Source organism: Leucopleurus acutus (assembly GCF_964270905.1).
Source record: "Leucopleurus acutus genome assembly, chromosome: 6".
NCBI classification, from domain to species: Eukaryota; Metazoa; Chordata; class Mammalia; order Artiodactyla; family Delphinidae; genus Leucopleurus; species Leucopleurus acutus.
In genome coordinates, this window is record NC_139149.1 from 52,167,733 (window position 1) to 52,184,420 (window position 16,688).

Below are 16,688 nucleotides of genomic sequence, written 5' to 3' on the forward strand. Positions count from 1 at the left end.
AAGCTGGCCTTATAGTCCATTCCCAAATTATCTGCTCCTTGGCTGGAGTCTGACGTCCAGGTAAGAACGCACTAGCACACCTGTTCCCAGGGAGCGTCTTTTCTATTGCTTCCTCCTGCTGCTCCCTACACCGATTTCCGTCAGAGCTGACAGATGAAAATGTGGAACTGTTAAAAAGCTTTTCTCGAGTTTTAGCAAATTTGATTACTGAGCATGCTTTGGTCAAGTGTTTCCGGGTGACTTTTCAGAAAAGGAGACTTGGAGAATGGAAAGAAAGATGGAGTCAGGTAACGAACCTTAAAAAGGTGGCGGGGGCTTCCCTGGTGGCGCAGTGGTTGGAAGTCCGCCTGCCGATGCAGGGGACACGGGTTCGTGACCCGGTCCGGGAGGATCCCACATGCCGCGGAGCGGCTGGGCCCGTGAGCCTTGGCTGCTGGGCCTGCGCTTCCGGAGCCTGTGCTCCGCGGCGGGAGGGGCCACAACAGTGAGAGGCCCGCGTACAGCAAAAAAAAAAAAAAAAAAAAAAATGGTGGCGGGACAGGGTGTCAGCGGATGGGGAAGGAAAGGCACTTAGAGTATCTGAGCTACAAAGAATCTGAAATGACCATCTGTTCACCCCTCTTACATTACAGGTGAGGAAGCAGGCCCAGAGAATATTCAATCACAAAGAGACAGAATACGTAGAGAACAATTTCAAGGATAGTTAGAGTGGTAATATAACGCAACATCTACTTCTCCAATAATTCAAGTGGTTCTTTTTTCATAAACATTTATTTAAAATTATGAAGCGTTTAAAAAACATAGAAAAACCTAAAGAGAACTATAAACTTCATATACTCTCCACTATCAAAGTAACAAATACTAATATTTTGTCATATTTTCTTCAAATTGCGAAAATAAACATTTAATGTCACAACAGAAACCCCTTTACCCTTCCGAATTCCTTTCCCTACGTCGCTAGACTCATCCAATTCATGAAGTTTGTGTATATCTTTTGTATTCATGCTTTATATTTTAATTCATTCATTTGTAGCCATAAATGATATATAACAATGATTTGAGTATTTTCAAGATTTACAAAGATGGTCCCATACTGCACTATTTTCCTCCTAGCATTATTGTTTACCCAGTGTACTGTTTTCAAGATGTATTATATAGATTCATGTAGATACACAGTATATTCATTTTATCTGTGTCACTGTTCAGTTAGCCATCCTCCTACAGAAAGACATTAAGATTTTTTTCTAATTTTGTACTCTTCTGGAGCATATTAAATGACAGTTTCTCTAGAAGTAGAATTATGAGGAAGTAGTTCATGCATATTTTCAACTTCACTAAATATTTCCAAACTGGTCTACAAATTGATAGCCCCAATTATTTTTCCACCAGCAGGGATAGAATTCCTGCTCTGCACTGTTAACATCAGGACTTAGTTTCTTTTTAAGTTTTGACGCTGTGATGAGTTTTAAAATGGTATATAAATATTGTATAGATTTGTATTCTTAATCTATAGTGATGTTGAGGATCTTTTTATAATGTTTAATTAATATAATTAAATATTTTGGTTATCCTCTTTGTTAATTTCATTTTTTTTTTATCCTTTGCCCATTTGATTTGATTGTTAGTCTTTTTCTTATTGATCTGTAAGAGTTATTTATATGTGTGGGGGGCCAACTGTATGTCAGTTACATATTTTGTACATATCTTCTTCCAGCTTCTTTCTTCTAAAATTGTGCTATTTTTTTCATGCAAAGTTTACAGTTTTGAAATATTTAAAATTAGTAATCGTAATCCTGATACAAGTACATTAAAAGAAAGAAAATTATAGCCCTTTCACTAAAAAATATAGATTTCAAAATCCTGAATAAAATGTTAGTAGATTGAAGCTAACAGTGTATGAAAAAGCTAACGATATCATGACCAAGTTGAGTATACCCCAAGTATGAAAGGATGGATTAACCCCCCCAAAACTATAATTTCCCACATTAACAGATTACAAGAGAAAACGATGTAATTGTTTTACTAGATATAGAATAAAACATTTGATAATGTTGAATTCATGATTGGAGAAAACCTCTTTGTAAATTAGAAACAGAAGACAACTTCCTTAAACTGATAAACTATAGCAGATATCTTCATTAATGGGGAAATTTTGGAAGCATTTCCATTTAACTAAGAAATGAAACAAAAATGCACATGATAATGACCCTTATTTTACATGATGTTGGAGTCCGTAGCCTAAAGCAATAAGAAGAGGAAAAGAATTTATAGGTATGAGGATTGGAAACGTAGAAATAAAGCTGGCATTTTGGGATGATGAAATTGTTTAAAAAGAAAAATTCAACAGACTTTAAAGGAAAATATTAGAAGCAATAAGAGACTTTAGGGAGCTTAATAGATATAAGATTTGCCTGAAAATATATTAATTTTTACAGCAGCAACAAACAACTAGATATAATAATGAAAAAAGAAGCTAATTTATAATAGTGTCAAAGAATACCAAATACTTAGGAATAAATTCAACTAAAGACACACGCAAACTCTTCAGAGAAAACTGTAACAATCAAAAGACATTAAATAAGGCTTGAATAAATGGAGAGAAATACCAAATTCATGGATAAGTAGACTAAATATTCCAAAGATATCAATTCTGTCCAAGTTGATTTATTGATTAAAAACTATTAGTTTCACCATATTGACCACAAACACCTACAGTGTAAATTTATAGAGCTTGTAAAAGTTTCCTTTTTTTAATCTACCAAAGAACTATATTTGATTTTTAAAAGTAGAAAGTAAAGTAAAACGGAGAATTTTTAATAAATTTTGTATTTCTACTTTCAGTGATAACTTTATAAATTTTTTCAATATATTAAATATTTGTCTGTGTATGTGACAGTGGTGACTTCCTTTTTGTGAATAGGGCTCTCTGGGTGGTTTAAAACATGTTTACAAATTCTTGATACTCCTCCCATCAAGAAGTGGAGTTTCATTTCCCTTCCCTGGGTGTGGGCTGGACTCAGTGACTTGTTTCTAATAAACTGCATATGATGGAAGTGACATGTGTCATCTCTGATACTAAGTCATAAAAGCCATTGTGGTTTCTGCTTTGTTCTCTTTCAGATCACTCCCTCTGGGAAAAGCCAGCTGCAATGTCATGAGGACATTCAAGGGTCTCATAGAAGAAACTGAACCCTCTGCCAATGCGATGTGAGTAAGTCATGTTGAAAAATGATCCCTTAGCCCCACTCAACCCTTTAGATGACTGCAGCCCCAGCCAACATCCCAGATGCAACCTGAGCCAGGGCCACTCAACCAACCTGCTTGCTCCTTCCTCATCCACAAAAATGTTTACTGTTGTTTTAGACCACCAGTTGGGGTCTATTTGTTGCATGATGATAGAAAACTAAGATAGGATTTCTATACTATTTTTTTTTTGGTGGTTAGTTTTTGTTAATTAATTTGCATTTTTGAATTTATTTTATTTTGAACAGTTTTAGGTTCACTGCAACACTGAGCAGAAGGTACAGAGATTTACCATATATGCTTTGTCTCCAAACATCCATAGCCTCCCCTATGAAGAACATTCCCCACCAGAGTTGTATATTTGTTACAACTGATGAACCTACATTGACATATCATCACCCACAGTTCGTAGTTTACATTAAAGTTTACTCTTGGTGTTGTACATTCTATGGGTTTGGACAAATGTATAATGATATGTATCCACCATTATAGTATCATACAGAATAGTTTCACTGCCTTAAAAATCCTCTGTGCTCAGCTGATTTATCCCTGTCCTCCCTCCCCTAAATCCCTGGCAACCACTAATATTTTTACTATCTCCAGAGTTTACCCTTTTCTAGAATGTCGTATAGTTGGGATCATACAACATGTAGCCTTTTCAGATTGGCTTATTTCACTTAGTAATATGCATGTAAATTTCCTCCCTTTTTTTTTCATGGCTTGGTAACTCATTTCTTTTTTTAAAATAAATTTATTTATTTTATTTTATTTATTTTTGGCTGCATTGGGTCTTTTTTGCTGCACACGGGCTTTCTCTAGATGCAGCAAGTGGGGGCTGCTCTTTGTAGTGATGTGCGGGCTTCATTGCAGTGGCTTCTCTTGTTGCAAAGCACAAGCTCTAGGTTCCTGGGCTTCAGTAGTTGTGGCTCATGGGCTCTAGAGCACAGGCTCAGTAGTTGTGGTGCACAGGCTTAGTTGCTTCACGGCATGTGGGATCTTCCTGGACCAGGGCTTGAACCCGTGTCCACTGCGTTGGCAGGTGGATTCTTAACCACTGCACCACCAGGGAAGCCCCTCTCATTTCTTTTTAGCACTAAATAATGTTCCATTGTCTATGTACCACAGTTTATTTATCCGCTCACCCACTGAAGGACATCTTGGTTCCTTCCAAGTTTTGGCAATTTTGAATATTGATGCTATAAACATCGGTGTGTGGGTTTTTGTGTAGACATAGGTTTTCATCTCCTTTGGGTAAATACCAAGGAGTACAGTTGCTGGATCCTATGGTAAGCTTATGTTTACCTTTGTAAGAAACCACCAAACTGTCTTTCAAAGTGGCTTTTATATTGAATGGTACAATGAATGAATGAGAGTTCCTGCCAGCATTTGGTGTTGTCAGTGTTCTACATTTTCACCATTCTAATAGTATACACATAAGCACATATGATTGAATACATCGTTGCTATTATTATTTTGAACAAACTGTTATCTGTTAGATCAATTAAGAATAAAAGAAAGGGACTTCCCTGGTGGTGCAGTGGTTAAGAATCCGCCTGCCAATGCAGGGGATATGGGTTCAATCCCTGGTCCAGGAAGATCCCACATGCTGCGGAGCGACTAAGCCCACGCACCACAACTACTGAAGCCTGCATGCTCTAGGGCCTGCGTGCTACAACTACTGAGCCCGCCTGCTGCGACCACTGAAGCCCACATGCCTAGAGCCTGTGCTCCACAACAAGAGAAGCCACTGCAATGAGAAGCCTGCACACTGCAACAAAGAGTAGCCCCTGCTCAACTAGAGAAAGCCCGTGCACAGCAACGAAGACCCAGTGCAGCCAAAAATAAATAATAAAAAGAAAATTAAAATTAAAAATGAAAAGAATAAAAGTTTTTATTTTACCTTCACTCACTCCTGCAATGCTCCTCTCTTGTTTATGTAGATCCAAGTTTCTGGCATATCATTTTCCTTCTCTCTAAATAACTTATTTTAAAATTTTGCAAGGCAGGTTTACTGGTAACAAATTCTGTCAGCTTTTGTTTGTCTGAGAACATCTTTATTGCTCCTTCACTTTTGAAGGATACTTTTGCAGGGTACAGAATTCTAGGTTGATAGGTTTTTTTCTCTCAGCACGTTAAAGATTTCACTTCACTTTCGTCTTGACTATGTTGTCTCTGAGGAGAAGTTGGATATAATTCTTACCTTTGTTCCTCTGTAAGTCAGGTGGTTGTTTTTTCCCCTGTTTTTTTTCAGAATTTTTTCTTTATCTTTGGTTTTCTGTAGTTTGAAAATGATATTTAAGTGTAGTATTTTTTTGTATTTATCCTCTTTGGTGTTTTCTGAACTTCCTGGATCTGTGGTTTGGTGTCTGATATTAATTTGGGAAATTTTCAGTCATTGTTTTCTCAGATATTTCTTCTGTTCCTCTCTCTTCTTCTTCTGGTATTTCTATTGTCCAACTGTTACACCTTTTTTTTTTTTTTTTTTTTTTGCCTTACGCGGGCCTCTCACTGTTGTGGTCTCTCCCGATGCGGAGCACAGGCTCTGGACGCGCAGGCTCAGCGGCCATGGCTCACGGGCCCAGCCGCTCCGTGGCATGTGGGATCTTCCCGGACCGGGACATGAACCTGTGTCCTCTGCATTGGCAGGCAGACTCTCAACCACTGTGCCACCAGGGAAGCCCTGTTACACCTTTTGTAGTTGTCCCACAGTTTTTGGATATTCTGTTCTGGGATGGTATTTTTTGTTTCAGTCTTTTTTTTTTTCTTTTCATTTTTAGAGGTTTCTGTTTAGATATCCTCAAGCTCAGTGATTCTTTCTTCAGCCACATCTGGTCTACAAATAAGCCCATCAAGGCAGTCTTCATTTCTGTGACAGTGTTTTTTACTTGTATTATTTTATTTTAGTTCTTTCTTAAGATTTCCGTCTGTCTGCTTACACTGCCCATCTTGCATGTTGTCTACTTTATCTATTAGAATAATTAGCATCTTAATTGTAGTTTAAAAATTCCTGGTCTGATAATTCCAGCATCCCTCCCAAATCAGAGTCTGGTTCTAATGCTTGCTCTGTCTCTTCAGACTGTTTTTTTAGCTTTTAGTATGTCGTAATTTTTTTTTTTGATAGCCAGACATGATGTACTGGGTAAAAGGAACTGCTGTAAATAGACCTTTAGTAACATGATGGTGAAGATGAGGGAGAGGAAGCATTCTATGGTCCTATGACTAGGTCTCAGTCTTTTAGTAAGCCTGTACCTCTGGACTGTGAATTCCACGCGTGCTTCTCAATACTCTTCTCCCCCGTAGTTGGAACAGGATGATTATAGTAGGCTGGAGATGTGTATTTTCTTCCCCCAGGTCAGTTAAACTCTGATAAAACCCCAGCAGGTTAGGCTCTAGTTAAATAGTTTATCCTGAGGGCAGACTTTGTTAAGAAGTACAGAATGCTCTGGAGTGTTTAAAAATGGCTCCTTTCCCCTTCTCCTGCAGGAAGCAAGAGGAGATTTTTCTCCAGTATTTACTGTGAGAACTTGGTTGAGCTCCTGGAAGTAAAATTCACAAAAGTGTGGGGGCCCCTTATGACTAGGTACCCCTGGACTTTTTATCTCTCAGAGTTGTAATGTTAAGCCTCCAGAAATTCATCAGTTACAGCTCAGGTTTCCCTGTCTGGTGCTGGTTCCCCTGGAGGTTTGTGATTCCTTGTATTTGTCTGTTGGTCTGTCTAATTTTGGGGGCAGTGGTTTGCCCTGTGGCCTTACTTCTCTGAAGGGTCTCAGAAGAGTTGTTGATTTTTCAGTTTGGTTAGATTTTTACTTGTTTTTTTAAGACAGAGTGACATATTCCAGCTTCTTATATGCTGGATCAGAAACCAAAATTTCTTTATACTTATTTTAATGATCTTTCTTAGAGATCTTTTTTTTCTAGCTTGAAAAGTATTATTTGTTTAATTTCAAAAGTACTCTATTCTCAATGAAAAAACATGAGGAAGAAAGAATAGAACACATAGTCACTGGAAATCCTTCCATGCAGAGGTAAACACAGTGAGCATTTGGAGCCTTGCATTTTACTCAGATTATACAGTGTTTGAAGTAGAGGATAAGTGAATGTTCACATGCAGGTAAACAGTTTTTGAGCCTGTCTTAGCCCCAGATAAAGGCCATGGAAGCCAGACTTTCAGGAATGTTAGAGAGCCTAAATTTGAGCTTTTTATCAGATTGTATAATTATGTAAGTAGTATACTATGCTTAGGTAGAATTATTACTTTTCTTCATTATTTGGTTACAGTCCAGACTAGGTGACCTCTAAGAGCACCTGGCTGTTTTAGAAATAATCAGGGAAGGCTGTATCTTGGCAGAAGTGTGAATTTACAAAGCTCTCCCTGATAGCTAACCTGACTTCTTTCTGACATTAAGGTTCAAGTTTGGATGAGACTAAAGACAACAATTTTCAACCCACATCCCCAGGGAAGTTACTTTTTCCTCAACTTTGGAAAGGAGTCTAGAAGAGGAGTAATTTTGTTTTTTGTAAAAATGAATGCTTGTTATGCTCCACAGTATTAGATTATTAATTCTGCTAGCATTAGTAGAGCCTTAATATGCAGAGTCTGAAACAAGATAAACCTTTCTTTTTTGCTTTTTTTAACTTTCAAAGGTGGGGTCCTCAGTCTTTAGAGGTCTGGAAGGACTGCTCAGATACTTTTGGCTAAATAATCAAAGTATGTTCTTTTTAAAATGGATTTATCATCTTAAAAAATCATTCTTGTAACTATATTCTGTGATCTCTATATTACTCATTATCCAGGAATAGCTTATTCTTGTGGTACTATGTTATTATTATTGCATAGTTAAGGTATTTCGATGTTTTCTAACCTAATTATTAGAATTCTGTAAGCCACTATAATGATATTTTTGGTTAGGAGTCAGAGTGGATGGGGCACTCAGGAATGAGTTAAAATTAGTGTAACTGTAAAACCTGGTTTGCCCAAGATAGTCCTGGTTTAGGCTTCTTGTTCCACTGTAATTATGAATCGCATAATCGCATTCTCCAAAGTGTCCCAGTTTTCAGGATCAGTTACAACATCATGCTACAGAGACACCTGGCGGATAATAATCTCAAAATATTTGCATAGCAATTCATAGTTTTTCTTCCAGTGGTGTCCAAGCTGAGAAGGGATGGAAGATTTAAAAAACAAGGATCTTTGTTAATTCTTTAGTTAGTATAGCAGATTAGGAGTTGAGGGACTGGAATCAGAAAAACCTAGGGGTCATTCAAAGCTCAAGGGATCTTTGCTAGTTGCTTCACTTTTTGAGCCTTAATTTCCTTATTTGTAAAAAAGGAAAAATAACTACTTCTTTCATAGGAGTAGTTGTGGGATTAAATGAATTAACCTATTAGTGTTAGTTTTCTACAGCTGCTGTAACAAAGTACCATAAACTGGGTGACTTAAAATAACAGAAATTTATTTTCACAGTTCTGGAGGCTAGAAGTCCAAAATCAAGGTATCATCAGTGCCATGCTCCCTCTGAAACATGTAGGGGAATCCTTTCTTACCTCCTCCTAGCTTCTGGTGGTAGGTGCATCACTTCATTACTCCATCTTCACATGGTATTCTCTCTGTGACTCTTCACTTACTCTTCCCTCTGTGTAGGTCTGTGTCCAAGTTCACCTTTTTATAAGGACACTAACCATATTGGATTAGGGTCCGCCTTAATGACCTCATCTGAACTTGACTACACCTGGAAAGACCCAAATAAAGACCCAATAAGGGTCTTTATTTCCAAATAAGGTCACGTTCTAAGGTATTTGAGTTAGGATCCAACATATCTTAATTGGAGGACAGAATTCAGCCTATAACAGTATTTTTAAAGGTTTTAGTTAATTGCTTGGCACAGAATATGCTCTCAATAAATGTTTGCTGCTGCTATATCCAAACAGAAAAATAATTTGTTAGGCTAAAATTATATATGGTAGAGGGAATTTTGGCTACTGCAGCAGAAACCGTCTCTATTCTTCCACCATGACAGAGTCTCTGATTTTTGTCTGGACCATGGCCACTTAGAAAGAGGAATAAAATTCACCTTTTCACTTGCAGCTGGTTGTGGCTAAGTTAGGATCAAGAATGTAGGCAGAATATAAGTTCTTAAAGAGAAGGGTAATACCTTTACCTCTCTTTTGCTCCTTCCTGCCGGCTGGAGTACAGAGACACAATGGATGAAACTGGAGCTTTATCCTGAGCCAGCCACCTGTTGGAAACAAGGCTGAGTAACAAGATAGAAAGGATCTGGGTCCCTGCTGGTTATGCCAGATCTGGATTGTTCAGGTGATGTGAGATGGAAATAAAACTTTGATCGTGTTTAAAGTACTTTTATTTGGGATTTGTCACTTATAGACAAATCTAATCCTCATTAATACACAACCTCTGGGTACCAAGACTATCATTCTGATAGTCAGATAAGATTCATTCAATCTGGATATTTCTCTCTTACAACACCTAATGTGGTCCTTTAACCGAATTCCTTGTGGAAGTGATAGGAGGATTTATTGTGCTTAATTAAACTCTGTATTAATATATATATATAGTTTACAATTACAAGCATATAAAATAAACTATAAATTGTTAGATTTTGATATTTTTAGTTTTGCCTTACTAATGAACTGGTAAGAAACCTTGGCTAATATGGCTGGGAATATGCTCTCTTCAATACGATGTGGGTCCTCTTCTGTGTGTCCTGTGTTGGTCCTTTCCTTAGATCCTTAGGGGCCTGGAAAGCACTGGTTGTCAATGTCTTGTTTCAGGGTCTGCTTCACTCATCACACAGATTCTTAGTCTTTAATCATTATCCCGAGAACTGACCCAGCAAAACAGCAGCTCTGACTTTGACTTGAGTGTATGCTCAGCTTATTCTGCTCTACTGCCTGTCCTGTCTGCATCTGTGATAGAGAATGCAATTTTAAGTCTCTATGGAAACAAATATTCCTCTTTTTTTAATTGATAAGTCTTTCTTGCATCTTTAAAAAAATTTTATTGGAGTATAGTTGATTTACAATGTTGCATGGAAATAAATCTTTTTATTGGGAATTCAAACTCAAATTTGATCCTTCATGTTTGCAGCTCACAATATTTACTTTGTAAAATCAGAACCATTTTCCAAGCTCCAGAAGCTGGATGTGAATGGCTGTTACAGCTCAGTCCCTTCATGTCCACCGCAATGAGAATAACATAATTCATGACAAAGGTGGGCAAGCTGAGATTTATAATCAAAGAGTACCAGTTTTTATCACTTATTAATAAATATGCTCACAGTTTTGGATGAGGAAGCACACTCACATTGACAGGGTTGAAGAAATGAAATTGGGTGTGTGTGCCCTTTAGTGCTTTTCCAGTCAAGGTCATCTATGAAGGTTACACTAAAATAAGTAAGGGCTCATTCACCTATGGTGATATTTCTTCTCCTTTTGTTTTCATGAAGTTTCATTTGCAATATTTTAGCCCCATGTCAGTTGAATTAAACTGAGAGAAAGGATATTGTGTACCCCTCAAGTGGGTGGATAGGAAGATCAGAGACCCTGCAAGATAGTACTCTCAACTATATCAGCTCAAGAACTTGCAGTCCTGGAGCAAAGAGTAGGGTGGAATTTCGGCAGCAGAATTGTTAGCGACAATTGTGACTCTGTATCCTCTCCCAGCTGGGGCATTGCCTCCTCCTGCATGATGTGCTCCAGAAATATTCTTTCTCGCCAAGAATGGCAAGTGGGGTTAAAATCAGGAAGTGGGAGCAAAGGCACAAAAAAGAACTTTATGACTAGAGCCAGGATTGCCCATAGTGTAGAAATATGGAGCTGGCCAACTTTTCCCAAATCTCCTAATCTGATTTATGTCTCCTTCTCTCTGGTCTCAGGAAATTTTATTTATTCCTAAAATACAATACCCAGTCCTTTACTTTGTGCTGTTGGTAATTGGAACTTATCAGTGGGCATGATAAGCTCCTTGAGGGAAAGGAAAGGATCACATTTATTTTGATCTGTTGATGATGTTGTTTTTTTTTCTTCACTGAACCTAGCACAGTGATTCATACAATTGCTGCTGCTCATTAAAAATGTACCAAATGGAAGAAACAATCTTGAGAGGAATCAGCTTGTAAAAAGCCTTGTTGTTAGGTGAGAATAAGTTTAATGTGGCCAAAAATAAGGACCATCAGGAGAATACTTCAGTAATGAGATTATGATGCTCATTTGCCTCAAGGGCCTCTGTGAAACTGAGAAAGTGCTGGCTCATCTCCATTTATTAGTGCAACCAGAATATTGGAAAAAATAAAGAAATTATGGAACAGGGCGATACAAAGTTGTGATGTAATCTTAAATATTTCCATTTAACAAACTAATGCTTTGTCTTTAACTGCAAAATACAGTGCATTGTCATTCTGTGATTCATACAATAATTATAGGATATATTAATATTTAATATATTTATTCCTAATGCATGAAAATGAAGTGGCGTTTTAATGGGACATGATTTTAAAATTTATTGTGAGTGACATAATTTAACCTCTATAGTGTATCTCTGTAGCTGTATGTACAACTTCATTTAGAGTTAATGTATAATTCTGAGAATTTTCAAACCTTGAAGACTCAAGCCAAATGACCCTTTCAACTACCTATGAGAGGTGCTGTTTTACAAATGTTTGCTAGAAATATTTTAAATAGATGCAAAGGACATCCAAAATACTAACAGTTGAAGGCAAAAATCCATTCATGTTTCAAGAGGATTATCCACTCATCCTCCATAATGAGAAAGAATGTACAAGGCTCCATTGCATAAGGCCACTCCTGTCACATATCTGTAAGCTCACAGGCACTGACCAGAAAAACAGTGTAGGACCCACTGGATATGCTTACACTATTCATTTTTCGATCATTACTAGTTACAAATAAAGTTTTTGAGTATAGCACTCTCTAGGTTCCAAAAATAAGATACATCAGCTCTGCACTTTGAAGTCAACCTTCACTAAAGGATAAATAACTTGACTAAGTTGTATAAATGATGCACCAAATGAATGCAATAGATGCATTTGCTACAGCAATATAGAGGATCAAGTGATCATGAAAGGCTGGGGTGGATGGTCAGGGACATTTGATGGAAGACTGGAAACTGACAAAATTTAGCCCAGCAAAGATAAAATTTAACTCATAAACTTAATATCCTGATCTTGGATCTAAAACCCAACTACATAGGTCCATGGCGGGGGGACATGTAGGTTTTCTGAAACGCATTTCAAAATGAGCTTTTAGTGCTTTTGGTTAACAGTAAGTTTAAAATGTTTCAACAACGTCATTGAAAACAGTTTTAACCAACAGTACTTGAAACATATTACACAGAACAACAAAAGTGGTAGTCCAGGCCATCTGTGTTGGTCATACCACACATGGACAGATGTTTTCAGCTATGGAAGCCATGATTTGGGAAATTTACAAATATGCTGTGACATTTTCAGAAGAGGGTAATCAGAATGATGAATGGTCTCATGATGCTTTAAATAGCTGGAGAATATAAGATTCAGGGAAGTACAGATTTACTCAGCATAGGAAATGGCTTTATAATCTAATTACCTAGAGATATACTCGGATAACTTGAGTGGTAAATTTCTGCTGGAGATGTTTAAACATGCGTATGACCATGGGCAGGGATGTTGCATGTTAGAGTGTGTGAGGAATGATGAAGGATAGGAAGGATGTTGGGTGTTCTTCTTTGCTTGCAAGTAACAGAAACGTACTTGAGCTTTCTTAGGAATGAGGAGAGGTGGTTATTAGAAGAATTTACATAGTGGATTTAGGACTAGAAACTTGGCAGCGTTCCAGATAGCCATGACTGTTTGCTTTCTGTGTTTATCATGGCCATAGTGATCTTTATTTCATGGAAATTTGGCTTCTTTCTGTGGATCTATCCATTCCTCTCTTGCAACTGACCAGCTAGTCACTCAATTTTCCTGGGCAAATTCTGGAGGAAGTGAATTTGACAGGTTCACCTCCATTGAGCACAGCCTTTTGAGCTGTACCTCCTCCTGGGAAGTTGCCAGCCTAGAGATGAGTTTTCTTTGGGTTAGGTTCCAATCTCTTATCCAGTCAGTGGCCAGACCATTGGACTAAGTACTATGGCTTCCCTGCCAAACACTGGGGAATATGGCTGAGGAAAACAGTTTGAGCTAAAGGTGGGCCTGGGCCATGGCCTGAATCATGACCAGTATAAATGGAAACACTACATATTTTTCAGTTTCCTCTGGAACTTGTAATTTCCCAATTCTGTGATGCAGGGTAGGATTGGAGTTGGACCTTGATCATTAAAAGTAAGATAAGGGGAGGTTATGGCAATTCCTGATATGAAAAATAAGGTGGAAACATGTATTATTGGGGTAAATAATATAAAAATAAAAAGTGTGTTTGGAACTAGAGAAAAGCAAATTTTAGTTAGTTTTATTATTATTTCTCATTATTTTTCAGTTTGTAATATTGACCTTTACTATATACTTTCCTCCTGTTAACTGTGGAGGTACCATGTATATACTACTAAACAAAAAGTAGAGAAGGTACTCAATTTGTCGAGATGTAAAATATTTTTTAAAAATATGAAACACTATGAATATTTCATAAAGTTAAAATCATATGTTGTAGTAAGTGGCTTCATTCTTATTAGTGGCTGATTTCTCTACATTAAAAGTCATGTGGGAAAATGGAGTGAAAGCAAGAATGAAACAAAGCATTTTTTACTTGATCCTTTCTTTTTTTTAAAAAGGCATTTGTTTTAAATTTTAGTTCATTTTGCTTTAATTTTCCCTTCCTCAGCTGTGTTTTTTTTCCCACAGCTATTACAACCTATCTCTTTCTCAATATGAGACTCTATGATGTTTTCTAGAAAAATGTCAGTGTAAACAGTGTCCTCTTACCACATAGCCAGTCAGGAACTCAGCCCAATTATAAAAAGAAGTTTTAAAATAGTACAGGCAAGAATTATAAGAATTCATGCATATTTGTTCTAAATACTACTACCTTCTTCAGCTTAATGTCCAAAAGGACCTGCATTTCCCTAAGGGCCAGAAAAAGAGGAACACAGAAGGCGGTCACATTCTCACGACCTTGCTTTGCAGGAACCTGACCCAGATGTGGTGGGAAACACAGGACAGCAAAGCCCTTACTGAGTCTTTGTATGCATAATGCTGTCCTGGCCTTAAGTGTCCCTACTACAAAGGCAGAAAAAATGGTAATTTAATAATGTAAAACATACTGCAATTAAAAAGTAAATTATCTAAAGGGAAGAACCCATGGACTTAATGATTGGAAATGTGGAATAGTAGCAACAACCAGAGTAAGTAGACATAAGACTGTGTGTGTGTGTGTGTGTGTGTGTGTGTGTGTGTGTGTATGTGTGTGTGTGTGTTTTAAAATTTAATGTAAAAATCAGAGAATTTTTTTGGTATGGAATATGTCCTATCAAAAAGTCTATAAATTTTCCCCATGGGTGACTTCTAGGGAAAAATACGAGCAATCTGATAAGTTTAATGCATCCCTTTCCCCAAACACACACACACACCAAATTAAATGAAAATGAAAATAAATCGTGTACACTTTTGCTCTTTTCTGTCTTATTTCCCATATATGGGGAATTGCCATAACCACACCCTTATCTTACTTTTAATGATCAAGGTCCACCTCCAAACCTACCTTGTGTCAGGATTTGGGGAATTATAGGTTCCAGAGGAAACTGAAAACTATGTAGTGTTTCCATGTATACTGGTTATGGTTCAGGCCATGGCTCAGGGCCACCTTTAGCTCAAACTGTTTTCCTCAGCCATATTCCCCAGTGCTTGGCAGGGAAGCCATAGTAGCTAGTCCAATGGTCTGGCCATTGACTGGAGGAGGGATTGGAACCTAACCCAGTGGTCGTCAGGCACCATAACTCTTCACTGATTCAGCTAGAGGGAAAAACAACAACATTTTTTTGTCATTTGTCCATTTTTCTGTACCCTAGTTGAAGATATATTTCCCTTTTAGAAATTCCTTTTGAAATAATTTTCTATTTTAAGCATTATGTGACTATATATACTTGTTTTATGTAAGTCTCATTTATCAACTTCCCAATTATTTATGGGTAAAGGTAGGATTAAAAATGATGTTAAAAAATGAAATGTAAATCGCAACAAACTCTGAAATTATTATTATGCCATAATCCATTTGTGATAGGTTTCTGTTTTGATTCAAATGACCTCTAGTCACTTTTCTGATAAGCCACTGACATCTTTTCTTTTAAAATTAATTAATTAATTTTTATATTTATTTTTGGCTGTGTTGGGTCTTTGTTTCTGTGCGAGGGCTTTCTCTAGTTGAGGCAAGTGGGGGCCACTCTTCATCGTGGTGTGCAGGTCTCTCACTATTGCGGCCTCTCTTGTTGTGGAGCACAGGCTCCAGATGCGCAGGCTCAATAGTTGTAGCTCATGGGCCTAGTTGCTCCGCGGCATGTGGGATCTTCCCAGACCAGGGCTCGAACCCATGTCCCCTGCATTGGCAGTCAGATTCTCAACCACTGCACCACCAGGGAAGCCCCACTGACATCTTTTTATGTATGATGTGTCTGCTGCTAAGATTCAAGGGAGGCAACCCCTTCACTGATTCCAGTGATAATAAAAATATTAACAGTCAGAGAAACATGGTCTTTGGTGGTTAAATGATTCATAATTCATTTTGCAAGATCCAGTGATCTAGTCCTTAAAGAAGTAGGAAGCCCGGGTCCTGGGATCAATATTGTGGGGACATCTGATCATCTAGACTTCTATGTAGTCAGTTTGGCTACACAGCATCTCTAGAGAGTTACATTTGGGGTCCAGAGGATGGTAAAAATATTTAAAAACTTTTATCATCATGTCACCAGCCAGCCCTAATAGAGTCTACCTCAGGAATCTTGGAATTCTCCTTTTTTTCCTCTTTTTTTTTATTTTTAAAAATTTCTTCCCTCTACCAATTGCCTCAATCCATTCTTCCTTCCTCTTTCTTCCCAGAGGCTAGGTTCCAGTCTGGGTGTAGTGATGTGGACTCTTTACTGTCTCCACGCAGAAGAACTTAGGTGCTTCTTATTGTGCACAGTAGAACAAGAAAAGGCTAACTCTTCTTAACACTGTCAGCTGCTACTTACAGTCTAAATCATGTGCACAGTTTCCATATGCTCTTTTTAAGATCCTCTCTCTACCATTTTAGTTTTTAATAGCTACACACATTTTAAAGAAAGGAACAGCAGCATCTACATTTTAGCAAAACAACTCTGGTCTCAGTCGTAACTGATGGAAGCTTCATTTTCTAGGCAATCTGATTGGAACCAGTGAGGAGGTGACTGGAGGCCAGGGGATGGTTCATGGTGTTACCTTGCTTGTTTCAAAGTTGCATTGGCGTAGCAAACACTGTAATTAAAA